Here is a 15,651-nt window from a genome sequence, read left to right as displayed (position 1 = left end):
CCAGGCACTTATTTGAGGCTCAGTCATTTTCCACTCATCTCTACCTGGCAGAGACCTCCTGTCCCCTTCTAACTCATTATGCTGAAGATAAAAACTTGGAGAGTGGGACTTTCAATCATCCAGATTTCCCAGCCACATTCCCGATTGTCATTTATTCCTGGCACACAAATGGTTGGGGTGGGCCACAAGCACCCTGGCCTCCATATGTGGGAACCATGGTAGTACAATCAAGAAACAGGAAGGAGAGGGGTTGGACTGATCAGTACAGATGGCAGGGCATAGTACAGAGTGGAATGGAGAGTTCTCACTCGGGGTGATTGTTTTGATGTGCAGAAATGCTCTGCTGGTGCTGGGGTGCCCGCATGGTTTCCAGGGTCTTGAAAGGCTACAGATGCCCACAGAATGTTCTCAGATTCACATAGTAGGAGGCCCATTGCCCACTATGTACCTGTGGAAGAAGTAGGAGACCCCCTTAGTGTGGAGGTGCCATCTAGAAGGCAGCCTCACTTCTCTGAAAAAGTTGATTGGAAAAAAAGGGTCCGTACCTGTGCCCAAAGGGCCATATATGCTCCTGGATGTTGGTGGTGGAAATAGTTCTCCATCCATTAATCACTCCCTCACTCACTAATGTCCTTGTGTCCTTGAGAAAGGCTCTCCCTTTCCTGGTTTTCCTGAATAGAAATCCTCTTGCCTCTTGGGTGAATAGGGTTATGGGTTGTGCAGAGGGTGTTGGTCCACTGAGCATCTTAGAGACTGTCCTTTATGGAGCCTAATGATCCCAACTGGGGAATGAGGCCAGGGTCCTAACTGTGGTTGGTGTGAGGACACCATGGGTTCAGAGAGGGAAAGAAGGACAAGGGAAACTCAGATGTCCCTTCATGGCCCCTGGAGTTAGAGGACTTACCCCTTTGCACCTGGGATCAGGAGACCTCATTTCCTTGAGGACACGCACACTCAGACATTAATCTTGAGTGTGGATTCCTTTCTGGGGTCCAGGGCTGTTGTTAGCCACCAGGAATGACAGTGCTCTCCATGCTGAGTGGAGCCATTTTTTCCAGGAAAGAGCCCATGGTCACGCCTTGTGCAAAGCATCCCACGCCAGGGGCTCCCATCCCTACATTCCTGTCCTGAAAGGAAACCACTCAGAGGCAAGGTGGGTCCAACCACCTCCCATGTGTTCACTCAGCACTGTGTTCCAGCAGTCACCCCAGTTAACAGTGCTGATGGGATTGGATGTGGCTCAGAATGTCACCTTCATGAGCTCTACCCTGCCACAGCTGCAGTTCTGCAGTGGGAGAAACTCAAAACCTCAAAACACATGCACATGAAAGAAAAGAGCAAGAGCCAGAGCCCAAACAGGCCAGGTGTGGCAAGGACAGCTGGAGTGCCTAGGTTGGGACTCAGAATTATGTCAGTGGGGTGGCATCGCTGCTGGCACCAGCATGATAACAGAGAGCCAGCCCTGCTCAATTTGGGGAGCAGTGTGTTGGGGAAGGCAGCAGAAATTGAGAGGCAGGATTGAGTTTGGCCCTAGGAGGAGGTTGGGTAAGAGGCCAGTGTGAGTTGGAGGGCCTGGGCAGATAGAGAGAGGCCAGGGCACACCCCAAAGCCTGGAGACTGCACTTGATGTCCGGTGAAACACCACCTCCCCTCTTACTCACAACTGAGAGCAAGGGGCATTGATAAGTTCAGTTTGTGTGCGGCTGCATTCAAGGTGGCTTGGCTAGGCACCTCTGTTTCCTTGTCTCAGGAGGCTGGGACTCCAAGTTCCATTGAGGCTCAGCTGGGAGGATCAGAGTCTGAGTTCATGCCTGTGTTCCTGGTGGGATCCATGTTGGCTGAGCCTCAGTGCTTTTCTAATGGGAGGATGGGACTATGTCTTGTCTTTATCACAGGGGTGTGTCCATAGACATCTCATGCTAAATCAATTTGTTTGCTTGGATTTAAGATGAAATAAAGAGCGTGGTGCTGGAGACAGGGATCCAGAGAGAAGTCATAACTTTGCACAACTCAATCTTGGAGATGATATCCCATCACCTGTACCCACTTCTATTCCCATGATTTCAGAGACAGAGTCTGAGCCATCTTGAGGTGAGGAGTGTACTGGCTTTGGGCAGCAGGATACTGTGGTACCATGGAATCTTTTGGATGCCCCCAACCGCTAGACTGAGTAGAAGCACTTGGGCAATTTGAAATCTTAGGAGAAGCCTTGGGAAGCTCTATGCCAGAAAGGGACAGCCTCTGAATCTCAGTCACCTCAACCTTGCTATGGTTCAGAGTGGGAATTACAACCAAAAGGGAACTGACATTGTCATGTCCCTGTGTGAAACACAGGCCTGATTGAGTTGAGGTGCATTCTTTGTCTCTCCCCCTTTTCCTGATTCTCCCATCTCTAAGTTTTGAGCTTTAGCCACCTGTGAGTCCCATCTCTGGTTTCAGAGATAATGCAGGCTCTTATGGGCAAATGTGCCCAATAAATGTAGAAATTAGATGCTACACTGATTTCTAGAAAGAGCTAGGGACACTGGGGAGCCCATGAGTGACACAATGATGGAACCATGATCACACAGCTGGTGAGAAGGATGAACTGGTGAATCCAGTTGTTAATCCTCAAAGCAGGAACTCTAGTGGCAGCCAAGTTGGGTAGGGGCTGGTGCGGGTAATTGGGAAGTTTTTGCTAAACTTGATATGGGTGGGTACAGGGGAGAAATCAGTAGCCCATAGGGCTTTTGAAAGTGGTCTTAAGAGAAAAGGAGGCTCAGGTATGGGAACCACAAGAAGTGATATTATTGCCTTGATAATGGATGAAACAGAGCATGGAACCCTGGTAACCAGGCACCCGCTTCACTGACCAAGCCATCCGAGCTCACTTGATTGGAGACACTGGAGTGAGAAGGATGTTCTCCTGTGGTTTCAAACCATGCCGAGCCTCAGCCCCCCCAGGAATCTCAGGGGGGCCACCTTGCCCTATTGGGGGAACACTGGGTGAGGCTTCATCTTAGACGCCAGAGCCTCTGGTGATTGTCGCAGAGGAGCTCAAGAGTAACAGTGAGTAGCACAGGGCAGGTGAGCCCAGCAGGCCCTCTAGTCTGATCCCTGATGAATGGCCCAGGACTCCTATTCTGACTGTGTGTGTGTGTGTGTGTGTGTGTGTGTGTGTGTGTGTGTGTGTGTGTGTTTGTACTGATGGGAACTGTCCCATTGTGCTTTGACTCTAAGTGTATTGGCACAAGTCATTTATCTGTTTGTCACCATTTCCATTTTGAACCCACCATTCTTGGTCCCAACCCAGGGTGAAAATGATGAGAACACGGAGGAGCCCTTCAGGGTACAGAGCCTTGAACCTTACAGGCAGGACCAGCTTAGGAATGAGCTCCTGCCTGTCATTTGTGGGAGGAACCTACATTTCAGCAGCAACATGGGGTTAATCTCCTGGGATTCCATCCCCACCCAGCAGGTGCTGGATCTCTTGTTCCCAAGGTAAGCACCAGACCACCAAGCCCAAGTGTGTAGCCCCCTCATGCCTGGGTCTTGGGGCTGCCATGTACCAAGGGTTTGTGATACCTAATGAGATAGAGGACCACACTCATAGTGGAATGTCAGCCCCAAATGGGACGAGTCCTGGAGGTGCCTGCCACAGCCTTGCAAGGGGAGTGAACTCCCCTCTCAGGCAGAGAAACCATCCTAACGCCAGCTGGTCACCAAAGTGTGTGGAGCAGTCCCCAAACCCTGGGCACCACAGCTCAAAGGTGTGTGCTGAGCTCATTCCCAGGTGGACTCAGAGAGGCCTGGGGGTTTGTCTGTTATAATATTTTCTTTTTGAATGAAAAAGCTCAGTGCCAGGGGCATCTCATAACTTGGGCGTTGAGCAAAGCATTTAGTGTTAATAAAGGATGTGCCAGGTTCCATAGTGGGTCAGAACTTCCTATCTGAGATATAGCTGGACAGGGCCTTTGGAGATGGCAGCTCCCAGGCCCAGAGAGATACGTGGGAAGCAGCAGGTTGGGCTCATTCACCACTGAGCATGGAGAAAACACTCACTACGTGAAGATATGTTTCCAGGCATGTTGCATAATTCAGTGAAAAATGGGGTCAAAATTTCTGCCATTGTGTTTCTTTTCATGGGGGTCAGCCTGAAGCTGCAGGTGCCATGAGTACATATCCTACATGTGACTGCATCCCTGACTCCATGAGGCATACTGCACGTTGTCCCCTTCAGTGACTATGGTGGACCCTTGGACCAACTTCAACATGGAATGGGCTTGGGGTCAAGAGGGTGGGCTCCTGTTTCCAGAGTAGGGACCTGCAAGGTGATTTGACTTGGGAAGGCTGAGGAAAGACTGCTCTCCCCAATTCTGTTTCCTGCCTGCGGTGTAAGGTGTGGGGCTTCAACAGTAGGAGGAATAAGGCAAAGAACTGTAGGTAGAGTCATGTTCCTCTGGGAAACTGAGAGATGTTGGCCTCAGAGGAAGCTCCTGTGACAATTGATCCCACCATAGCCAATCCCAGTCAGACTACACTCCTCTGTCCTCCTTCAGGGTCACAGAGATGTTGGCTTCACTTATTGAAAAAGAGAGATCAGTTGCTTCTCCAAGGAACTTGGTGAGAGCTCAAGAGAATAAAGTAATATGGCAGCCCAAGCCAGGAGAGGAGGCATCCCTGCATCCCTGATAATAGTGGGCATGGGGACAGATAACTTCTGGAGGTTGAATTCCAGGTTGGAGAGCATGTAGCAAAGAGAAAAGTGTCAGACATATGTCCAGAGGAGGGCAGAGCTGGTCATACCATGGATCTAATGTTCCTTTCAATGTAGTTTCTTTGCCTAGAGACCTGTCCTGTCGCTGCCTGTACAGCCACTATGTCTTATCTGGGGTGGACTGGTCTGTGCAGAGACAGGGAAGGTTCAGAAGTCCAGGTCTACAGTTTTGTTACTGGAGGCTGTAGGAAAGGAGAGAACAGGCTTCTGCACACCTGCCTTCCCACAGTGCCATACCTTCCTTCCCAGGTACCTGGATGGACTTGTACACCGAGGCTTCCCATCAGCCTCCAGGATCTCTGATTCTCCAGCTGCTGCTGCCATACATGTGGCTCTTCCTGGGTGGCTTGAACCTGGAGCACCCAGCACACCACCTGCTGGCCCAGATTGAAGATGGGAAGTCAACTGAGGCAGAGCCTGAGAGCCAGGAGGCCTGGGAGGGGTTGGGAGAGGTACATAAGGGTAGATGAAGAAAGGTCCAGGTTTCTTCCCCACTGGGTGGGGTGTGTATGGCTTGTGTTGGGCTGGGAAAAAGGATAAGCCTTTATCCACTCAGGCAATGGCCCCTGTCTGCAAAGAGGCCCCTTTGGGCTCAGGGGCTGAGTTCTTCCTGGCAGACAGGGGTATTGTCTGTTTGTATGAAGCTCAGGGCAAGGCAGTCATGTTGGCATCTTTTCTCCTCTAGCTACAAGCTCAGTTTTAATGAAGGCTCCTAAGCCAACCCCAGAGCTAGAGCCTTCTCCAGGAATGGCTCCGGTGCCCTGGGAAGGAGCAGCAACAGCATGTCATCCAGAGCTGGAGTCCAGGAGATCAGGTGTCTCCACTAGGTACTCCTCACGGACCCTGTACAACAAGTGGGTGGGAAGCAGCTGCCACATTCACGTCTTCCTGGAAAACCAAAGGACAACAAAGTATAAGAGCATCCTGGTGAGTCTTTGAGCAGGGGAGTCTCCTGGGAGCCCACATTGGGGAAGACCGAGTCCACTGCAAACACCTTGGACTAGGCCTGTCTTTTTGAATTAGAGCTTCTGGAAGGTCAGGAAGGAGAGCAGGGAATAAAGAAGAGAGAGAGAGGCCAGTGCTAAGAGCTTGACTTCAGGGGTGGGAGAGAACCAGGATACCCAGTTCCATGAGTGAGTGGGCCTATGTGTTTTGGGGTGTGCAGGCCAGAGTGCAGAAGGAAGTGCTGGGTTGAGAAGACTCAGAGAAATATGTAGGCTGCAGGCTGCGCTCTATGGACCTTGGTATTGTTGACGAGTGTGCAGGGCCTTAGATGAACACTTGCTCCAGCAGGAGGATCCAGAAAACTTTAAGCTTCTGCAAATTGTCTCAAACTATTAGAGTAAAAGTGGAACAATCAGATGGTGTGGAGCAATGAGTCACAGTGGGCTCAGAATAACTTGCAGCCCAAACACAGTGTGCGTTAGCCTGAAAAACAGGCAGAGTGTGGTGGGAGTTGTGCACAAAACAAACTGCAATGATGGGGGCATAAATCTACAGGTACTTAACTTTGCCCCCATGGCTGCTGGACCTCTCTAACATGTGTCCTCCCATCGACCTGATCATGCATTGCAGAGCGAATATCTATGAGGGGAAAAGAAGATAGGAATCTGTGTCTTCTATCAAAGGATAGGCAACCACAGGGCATCTATTTAGTCAGCCTTTCATGACTGTGATAAGTGCACGTTAAGAGCAGTTCAATGAAGAATCATGTCTTTTAGACACCTGGTTTCCAATCTTTCCGTTCATTGCAAACTGACTCCATTTAGGACCAGAGGCCATATCTAGGCAGAAGTGTGTGGTAGAATAGAACTCTTCACAGCTTGTAAACTGGAGTTGAAGAGAGAAATAAGAAGAAGGAGGAGAAGAAGAGGAAAATGAGTAGAAGGAGGAGACAATGAATAAGAACATGAAGAATACTAGAAAAAGAATATTCAGAGAAGATGAAGAAGAAGAAAAAGAACATGGAGAAACATAAGAAGAACAAGAAGTATAATGATAAATAGATTTAAAATGTGATCAGAATTATAATGATGTAAAGAAATGGAGAAGTGAGGAACTCAAAAAACATATTATTTTTGAGGGACAGCCCTCCTGTGGACATCCTCCATTCCAACAGACCTCCAATTTATATCACCTCCCATTAGCGTATTCATCTATGAATGGATTAATCCACTGGCAAGTTCAAAGCACCCGCCATCAAGTCTTCCCCCAAAACTCACATGTGATCATTGCTGCACCAGGGAGAAAATCTTTACCACATAAGTCTTTGAATCTAGATGCAAACTCTAGCACTGTCTCTTTGGAAGTTTCAACCTGGAGTGAGAGGTTCTGAGGTGCAAAGGGCTTTTTCCTTGAAAGGTGTTCCTTTAGTTTAGATCCTGTGCATAGTGGGTCCTCAGGGAGGAATCACTGAGGTAGTCTTGGGTGGAACAGTAGCTAGGTTAGAGGGCTCTCAGTTCTGTTTCTCAGGTCTGACCTGGCAGAAACTCTCAGTTATGGGGGGATTTTCTGTTGAGTACTCTTTGAGTATCATTTACCACACCTGTGCCCCTCCCTCTCCAGAGCTGAGGATCCCTGTTGATGGAAATGTGTATTATGCTATGAATGGCAGGGTGAACTACCATTTTATCCTGAGGGAAAGACCCGCCAGCAAGTGGTTCAAGGTTAAGTAAAAGGAGGTAAACACCCACCTTCTTCCTAGTGCCACTCCACATCCTCCAAGGTGACAAGCACCTCAGCTTCTGGATGGGTATTGTAGAACACCCACGGAGCCAACTGACAGGCTGGGGTGGGGTTCAGTTGCTGGGCTTTGCTGATGTTGTCATACCCTGCAGTTCTTGGAGTCTCCTAAGAATACATCCAGGATCCCACCAGTCTCCAGCAGCACCCCTTCTGCAGCAGCCAGACCATTGCCCCAGGCCACCCCAAAAAATGAGTACTCTAAGAGAAAAGTCACCAGTAGCAGCTCCTCACTGCTTCACTCCAGCGAGCAGGTGGAAGACAGCCACTTTGTTCACGTCCTCCTAGAGGGACAAAGCCTGAGGGAGACAAAGCGCATCCTGGTAAGCCCGACAGCAAAGCTGACTCCTGGGTGTCCACACAGTGGAAGGCAGGAGAGACAGCCAACCCCGGGGCTGTGGTGGGAAATAAAGAAGAGAGAGAGGTCCGTCTTAAGGGCTTGATCTGAGGGGGGAGAGCCTCAGCATGCCCAGCTGCAGCAGTGAGTGGGCCTGTGTATTGTGGGTTTTGCAGGCCAGAAGTGCAGACAGAAGTGCTGTGGAAGCTTCGGAATGTATATGAATAGGGAGCTAAAGGGGTTCTTGGCAGAATTTCTATGGATGTGCAGTAGACACGCTAATGCTGCAGGTGTCCAGCTGCAGAGGAGACATGTTTAGTGACTGCCAGTGCTGAGTCAAGTACATCATTACAACCAGACCTGCACCGAGCTTCCAGAGCCCAGGGCCTCTCCAGGCTATCATGAAGCACTCAAGTGCACACCCTTGTAGCTGAGTCTGTTTTGTGTAGTGGCAGTCAGGACCAAAATTTTCAGTGCATCTGCCTCTTCCACCCACAAAGGCAGCCTGCACCCCAGAGCACACTTGGTGCGCAGATCCCTGGCCCATTGCTCTCGTCTCAGTGAGATGAGAGTGTGTCTGTGCATAGGCAGTTTGGTCCTTTGACCTGAGTGGAATGTGGCTCCCCAGGGGGAGGGGAGATGGCAGGTACAGGCAGATATTTGTACCAGGATTGTTCTAGTAGCACGTTGAAAGAAGCCAGGGGTTATATGGAGGCCACACTCAGGTAGCAGGATAACAAGATTGTGCCCTTGTATATGTAGCTGAGGTATCTCCTGAATGTCCTTGACCACTGTCCTTTGTGTAGCTCCTCCAGAATCAGTTCTCTTATGAAATTTCTCTCATCCTGATCCAGGTGACCTGCCAGGAGAAGATTACAGGCATCATCCACAGGGCCTTGACCACTATTTTCTCAAGAACACGAATCCAGAAGACTTTGAGCTGCTCAAAATGGTCTCTCAGCATGAGAATAAGTGTGACAATCAGATAATTGGGAGACATGATCCACAGTGGGCTCAGGATAACTCACAGACAAGAGAAAGTGGGCCTTGGCCCCCAGCACAGCCAGAGTGTGGTGGGCCTGGTGCAGGAGACCAACTGCAGTGATGCTCGAGTCAAATCTGCAGGTTCTCAAAGAGGCCCCAGGGGGCTGCTAGACCTCCCTAAATGTGTCCTGCCCTGAGCCTGGGCAGGCATTGCAAAGCTAATATCCATGAGGGGCAAAGAAGAAGGGCTCAATCAATCAGCAGCTGGTTTATAGCTCACTGATAAGGATGCCTTCAAATGAGGATAAAGAAAAAACGGACCACAAATGGAATCAGCACTGATGTGGACTGACGCAGCACAGGTCCCAATCCATGGCCAGGACATGAGAAGTCCTGCCTAGTCGCAGGAATGTCAGGATTGCAGCAACTGGGAACAGGACTCAGTGAAGAGTAAGTAAGGGCCAGGGGACAGCACGTTTGGGTTGTTTTTGGAACAATTCCAAGTCCTCTGTGCCTGGGTGCCCATCTCCTGAAGATATCAGAATGGCCAGGTTATTATTACTTCCAGCATCAAAGAAGGGCATCCGAAGATCATAGGCCACAATGCTGATCTGTCCACAATGCCAGTGCTCTTTCCTTTCTTGTGAGCTAGACACTCCTAGCCTCCACCATCCCAGCCTGTCCACAATAGAACCCACCATCTGTCGGGCATTATGGTCAGTTTTCCCATTTTCACACACCAAGTCAGTTCGCTTAGCTCTGTCTTACACATGAAGAAGACTGAGGTCAAAATAGTCCAAGGAGCTGGGCAAGGTAACAGTGGCTAGGAATCTCAGTGCTTGGGAGGCTGTGCAGGAGGATCAGAAGTTCAAAAGAGCCTCAGAAACTTTAGTGACTGCCAGTGCTGAGTCAAGTACCTCATTACAACCAGGCCCGCACTGAGATTCCAGAGGCAAGAGCCTGGTTCAGGGGAGCCTGAATCAAAGTAAAAAGGCCTAGAAATGTGTCTCAGTGCTTAAGTGACTCTGGGTTCAATCTCTGGTAAAATAATAATAATAATAATATTAAGCCAGTCAATAAGGAATTACAAAACTGAGAGTCTACGAAGATGATTTCAGAAACAGACTTTCAACCCAAGCATCAGTTGAGAGCAGGCTCCAGACCAGGGGAGATTTGTGTGTAACAGACATCAAAAGGGAGGTCTAGCAGGGGCCTGGAACCCACTAGGTGTGATGGCATCTATGCCTTATGGCAGGAGGGTGGCAGTGATGCTGGCCCTCTCCTAGATTTTGGAAACCTTGTTTTCATTGGGGAAGCTTTATGGAGGTGGAAGCTATTTTAGCAATCCTGGTCCAGATGAGGTACTGACTACCACAGGTAGAAGCCTATCCAGAATGCGGTGTCTGTTATTCAGTCTTTCCTGACTGTGACAATGACAAAGAAAGGAAGTCACTTGTCTTTGGTCTTGGTTTCACTCCTGGCCATTGATTGAGAACTGATTTCATCTTGGACTACTGAACAGAGGCTGCATCTGGGCAGAAGAGTGTGATAGATTTGAACTCCTCAGGACGCCCCACCATTGCCAGAGAAAGAAGGAGAAGGAGGAGGAGGAGAAAGAGACACTCCTGAGTGGGGAGAGGATCACACGATGAAGAGCAGGAGGCAGAAGAAGAAAAAGAAGGAGGTGAACAGAAGGAAGGGTGGAGGGAGATACACAAGAAGAAGAACAAGAAGGAATGATGTAAGAACAAGAAAAAGACCCAGAAAGAACTACAAGAAGATGCAGGACAGAAAGAAGAGCCAGAAGTAGAACAAGAACCAGAATAAAAGTATCAAGCAGACAGCTCATGATGAGAAACAAGGGGAAGGAGAGCGAACCTAGAAAACAATAGAGTTCTCCAGGGCACCACCCTGCTCAAGTCCTCCCATGTCCATGCCCAACACACCTCTGATGGATACCACCTCCCCTCCGTGTATTCATCCATGAGTGGATTCATCCAGGGCAAGGGGATGAATTCGCCCACCATCCAACGCTTCCCTGAATGCCCATGTGTGAGCATGGCTGCCCTGGGGAGAAAGGCCTAAGCACAGGAGCCTTTGCCAATCCTGATGCAGATCCTAGCAGTGTCCCTTTGGCAGATCCAACCTGCACTGAGAAGTTCTGGGCCCAAGGTGCTGTTTCCATTGCCAGGTGCTCTTTTGGTTTAGAATCCTGTACATCATCTTCTCCAGGGAAGAATCACTGAGGGAGTCTTTGGTGGCACTGTAGCTGGATAGGAGGGCTCTCAATTCTGGTGCAGGCTCGCCCTGGCGGAGACTCTCAGGGGTTGTGGGTGTTTTGTGGTCTAATCCTTGAGTGCCACCTAACAATTCTCTCCACTTTGCTCTGCAGAAATCAAGGTCCCTGACCACTCACTGATGTATCTGTCCATGAATCCACAAATCAAATATTATTTCATCGTGAGGAAACGCCGCGAGGTCAAGGGAAAGGAGGTAAACACCTACCTTATTCAAGCTGTACTTGTGCTGCCATTCCACTCCCACCTGGGGAAATGAGAAGCCTGAGCACCTGGACATATGTGCTAGAAGCCCATAGAGCCAACTGACAGGCTGGGGTGGCTTTCTGTTTCTGGGTTTGCTGATGTTCCATCCCCCACAGTTCTCAGAATCAACCTGCAAGTGCTCCAGGCCGCTTTCCCACAAGGAGGTGGGAGACACCTGCTTAATTTGTGTCCACTTAGAAACACAAAGTCCAAAGATGGCCAAGAGTGTCCTGGTAAGCCTGGGAGCAGGGGTGTCCCCTGGTGCTTACACCTGGGCAGGAAACAAATACTAATCCAATACCATGGACTACTCATGCCCTCTTGAATTGGACCTTCTGGTTGGTCAGGAAGGATAGATAGGAATAAAGGAGGCAGAGGTCAGTGTGAAGGGCTGGAGCTGAGATGAGGGAGAGCAGCAACTTGTCCACCACCATGACTGAGGGAGTCTGTGTGTCAGGTGGTAGCATGCAGTCCAGAAGGGCAGAGGCAGGTATGGGTGACAGATGAGAACAGGACAGGACCTAGGTGGCAGATTCCCCTGTATGGGATGCTGGCGTCCATGGAGGAGGACAGCAGTGTGAGGTTCTGCATGTTTTTTCAACAAGGAGCTGAGAGGATCTCTCTGCAGAATCGATAAGGATGTGGAGTAAACACATGAAATGTCTAGGTAACCTGCAGGACAGGAGTCCTTTCCAATGACCACCCTTGCCAGATGAGGTGCTCTCCTACACCCCAGCCAGCACTGAGCCTCTGGAGGCCAGGAGCTCTCGTGGCTATCTTTCATCACTCCTGTGTGTGGTCATGTTCCTGGATCTGTTTTGGGCCCTGGAATCCAGACCAAAGCCTCTAGGTTTTGTGCCTGGGTCACCCCAAATGCCGCCTATATCCTCAGGCAGACCTGGGATCTTGGAGGCCACTGTCTCATTCCTCCCATCTTGTGGGATGAGATTGCATCTGTATACAGGTTGTGGGGTCCTTTCACCTCGAGAGGAGTGCAGCTCCACAAAGAGCAATGGCAGGTCCAGGAAGTCCTATGTACAAGGATTGGGCTAGTAGCCTATGGGAAGAGCCCACGCGATGAGCAGGAGGTCAGCCTCACGTAGTAGGGTCATGGATGTTGCCCTTGTATTTAGAGTGGAGGTGCCTCCAGAATGCCCCTGCCCACTGTCCTTGAGTAGTCACTTCAAGGCCCATTTCCTGAAGGCCTGTCTCCCATGCTGCTCCAGGTGACCTGCCACGATTGGGCTCCTGTCGTCATCCGCAGGGCCCTCGAGCTACACTTGCTTACTCAGGAGAAACCGGAGGACTATGAGCTGGGCCAAATCATCTCTCACCGTCAGAGTATGTGGGACAGTCAGATGGTCAGGAAGTGGACTCAGGTCAACTCATAGCACCAAAGAGTAGTCTCTGACCCTTGTACACTCAAAAGTATGTGTGGGCTCCCGTGCAAAAAGAATACTGAATTAAAGCTGGTGTAAAGTCTCTAGGTGTGACTCTTATGTGGCTCCCCACCTGGTGCCCTCTCCTGGTCATGAACAGGCATCCAATGCTGGCATCAGGAGTGGCAAGGAGGAAAGCCTCCTTCCAGAGGAAGTACGGCCCCATGGCTCTTGGATAGGAGTGGTTTAGAGGAACATGGAATGCATGGGCTAAAGATGGAACTGGCATTTTGTGGATTGAAGCAGCAATATTGAAAGCCTTGTGTGTGACCAGAAAACCACTGCCTGGGCAGAGCATGGCCAGGATTCTAGCAAGCAGTACCAGGATGAAATTGGGAAGAAAACACAGCCTGGGAGACAGCCTGAATCATCTGTCTTTGCATAAATTCCATAGTCTTCTGTACCTGAGTCCACTAGCCAAGGAGTGATCACAATAGCCAGGTTATGATCCCTAACTAAAGTCAGATGAGGGCTTCCTGAGCACGTAGCCACAAAGTTCATCTGATAATAATGCCAGCGCTTTTTCGTTGGTTGGTTGGTTGTTTTTTGTGAGCCAAACACCTCAGCAGCCATGATCCCAGCCTATGTATGCTGAAGACCACCATCCCTATGAGTTCTAGGATCACTTGTCTCCTATCTTAACCTTCTGTTAGGTTAGTAGAGTCTATGGAAGAGGAAGTCTGTCTGGGGCCTTAGTAGCCTAAGAAATTCATAGCAGAGATCTTCACATCCAACCCAGAAGGGATGGAGAACAGGATCTAGGTTAGAGGAGGGCGACAGGAAACACGTGTTCAGAGGAAGGAGAAGTGGGCTGTTGTATTCCCCCACTCGGGGTCATGGCACCACTGGACCATACACCATGTTGGAGGGAAGTATTCCCTTTGCTGGTCTTTGGAATCATTGTTCTCAGGAGGGCAGCATTTGGAATGTGGCCTCCATTCTCCGAGGCTGGTCCACATGGAGGTGGGCTCCACCAATGCAGAAGCATGGCTCTAATGTGATATCCGTGCTGGTCAGCCTGTCCTCACTGTGGCCATACTTGTGGAAAATAACTCAGAGGAGGAATCCTAGGCCTTTTCTCCGGGTTTCATAGCTTTCTCTTTGGTTGTGCACTGAGACTGTCCATAAAGCTCTAGTGTGTGGCAGTGGAGAGCTCCTCAGCTCTTGCCAAACAGGCATAGACTGGGAGAGAGAGAATGGGGCTGGGAGAGAGGGAGAGAGAGAAAGATGGAGAGGAGAAGGAGGACCTCTACTTGGAGAATGAGGATTCAGTGGAGCCTACAGGAACAAGGTACCGTTGCCAAGGATGCAATTCTCTTCAGGTCTTCCTCCAACCATACCCAACCTTTCTTCCAGTCCCTCCCACCCCCCAGTAGTGTATTCATCTTGAATGAGAATTTCATGTTGACACCAGAGCACTCACCATCCAATGCTTCCCTCCAAACCCACCTATGAAGATGGCTCATGTGGGATCTGAATCTTCGGCACAGGAGCCTTTTGTGGGAGATTTCAGATGCAAACCCTAGTGGTGTGCTTTGGAAGATGCAAGAGGACCTGGGATGTTCTGGAATCCAAAGCCTTTGGAAGGAACAGACATTAGGTCTGTGGAAGTGCTCTGCCTAGTTCTTCCTCAGGGAGGACTGTGGAGGCTGTCTTTGTTGGTATTGGTGCTGAATTGGAGAGCTCTCAGGTGTGTGGCTCAGGTCTTTTCTGGCCAAGCCTCTTATATTTTGGGGTGTCCCATGTTGTACCTCTTGCATGCCAACTTCTTCCCATATACTCCTTTCCTCCCAGAGCTGAAGATTCCTCACCATTGCAATGTTTTTTATGCTATGAACCCTCACATGGAATACGACTTTGTGCTGAGGAAGAGGACCATCTCAAAGAAGAAGGATGAGTGGATCCAGCCCAAACCTACCCCTTGTGATGCAAAAGAGGCTCAAGCTCTCCATAGGATCCTTCTAAGAACATTCTTTTGCTGTTTGGTTGGGCAGTGCTGAAGCATCCTATGATCATTTACATTTATTAATATTTGCTTCAAAATTTTGAAGTTGCCAATCTATAGTGTGGCATTAGATATTTGTTATATATTCCCTTTAGTAACATATTCATTACTATATCATATATTTGTTATTTAAACTAAGTACTTTTTAAAATATAAATTTTTTGTTATCTGATCTACTTTGATGATTTGAGTGTCTTAATTGTAGCAGTTGATTCCTAGAAGAAACATATAAGCCCAAAGGAAGGAATGTTTCATTTGATCACAAAGAAATTTTGTTTTTAGGAGTTTTTAAGATAGTATTATCTGAGTTAATTTTCCAATGGGAGCAATGAAATATCAGATATCATGACACAAACACAAACAAAGACACACAAACATACACTAGAGCACACACACACTCGTTGAAGGATGGAGAGTCTGAGTTGGTCTATGGTGAAATACTTTGGAGAAGTCTTTCAGATTTCTCCAATTTTGGAGTATTCTCAATTTCATAAGGTATCTTGTAGATGAAACCTAAGTCTAAAGAGACATGCCTGTGTGCTTCACATGCAACTTTATACATTATCTGAAGGTAATTTCATGCAATATTTTTAGTGAAGCTGATTTTGACTGTGAACCATCATCCCCAGAGGTCCGGTGTGGAATTTTCTACTTGTAGCATCACAATGGGGTTCCACTGTTTTGATTTTGGAATATTTCCAATTTTAATTGTTCAGATTTTAATGATATATAATATACATATATATATATATATATATATATATATATATATATATATAATTTAAAGATAATGAATTTTATACATCTAGGAATCTGTAGGCCATAGAAAATGAATGGATGCCAAC

General features: G+C 48.7%; 1 long non-coding RNA gene across 8 annotated transcripts in view; it reads left to right on the top strand.

Moving 5' to 3' along the window:
- The window catches only part of LOC144369209 (uncharacterized), a 40,001-nt gene extending 25,019 nt beyond the window's left edge, over positions 1 to 14,982 (top strand). The window contains exons 4-12 of one of the 8 annotated variants that reach the window (XR_013428691.1): positions 1,949 to 2,091; positions 3,293 to 3,480; positions 5,006 to 5,208; positions 5,442 to 7,437; positions 7,594 to 7,821; positions 8,690 to 9,269; positions 11,212 to 11,312; positions 11,479 to 11,595; positions 12,589 to 14,982. This is a non-coding gene — a long non-coding RNA (uncharacterized LOC144369209). Of the gene's footprint in view, positions 1 to 1,948; positions 2,092 to 3,292; positions 3,481 to 5,005; positions 5,209 to 5,441; positions 7,438 to 7,593; positions 7,822 to 8,689; positions 9,270 to 11,211; positions 11,313 to 11,478 lie in introns of all 8 variants that reach the window. The other 7 variants (XR_013428692.1, XR_013428689.1, XR_013428693.1 and 4 more) reach the window with 7 other exon arrangements.
- The last annotated feature ends 669 nt before the right edge of the window (positions 14,983 to 15,651 follow it).

Source organism: Ictidomys tridecemlineatus, chromosome 12, assembly GCF_052094955.1.
Source record: "Ictidomys tridecemlineatus isolate mIctTri1 chromosome 12, mIctTri1.hap1, whole genome shotgun sequence".
In the NCBI taxonomy this organism is placed as follows: domain Eukaryota; kingdom Metazoa; phylum Chordata; class Mammalia; order Rodentia; family Sciuridae; genus Ictidomys; species Ictidomys tridecemlineatus.
This window is presented reverse-complemented; position numbering and strand designations above follow the sequence as displayed.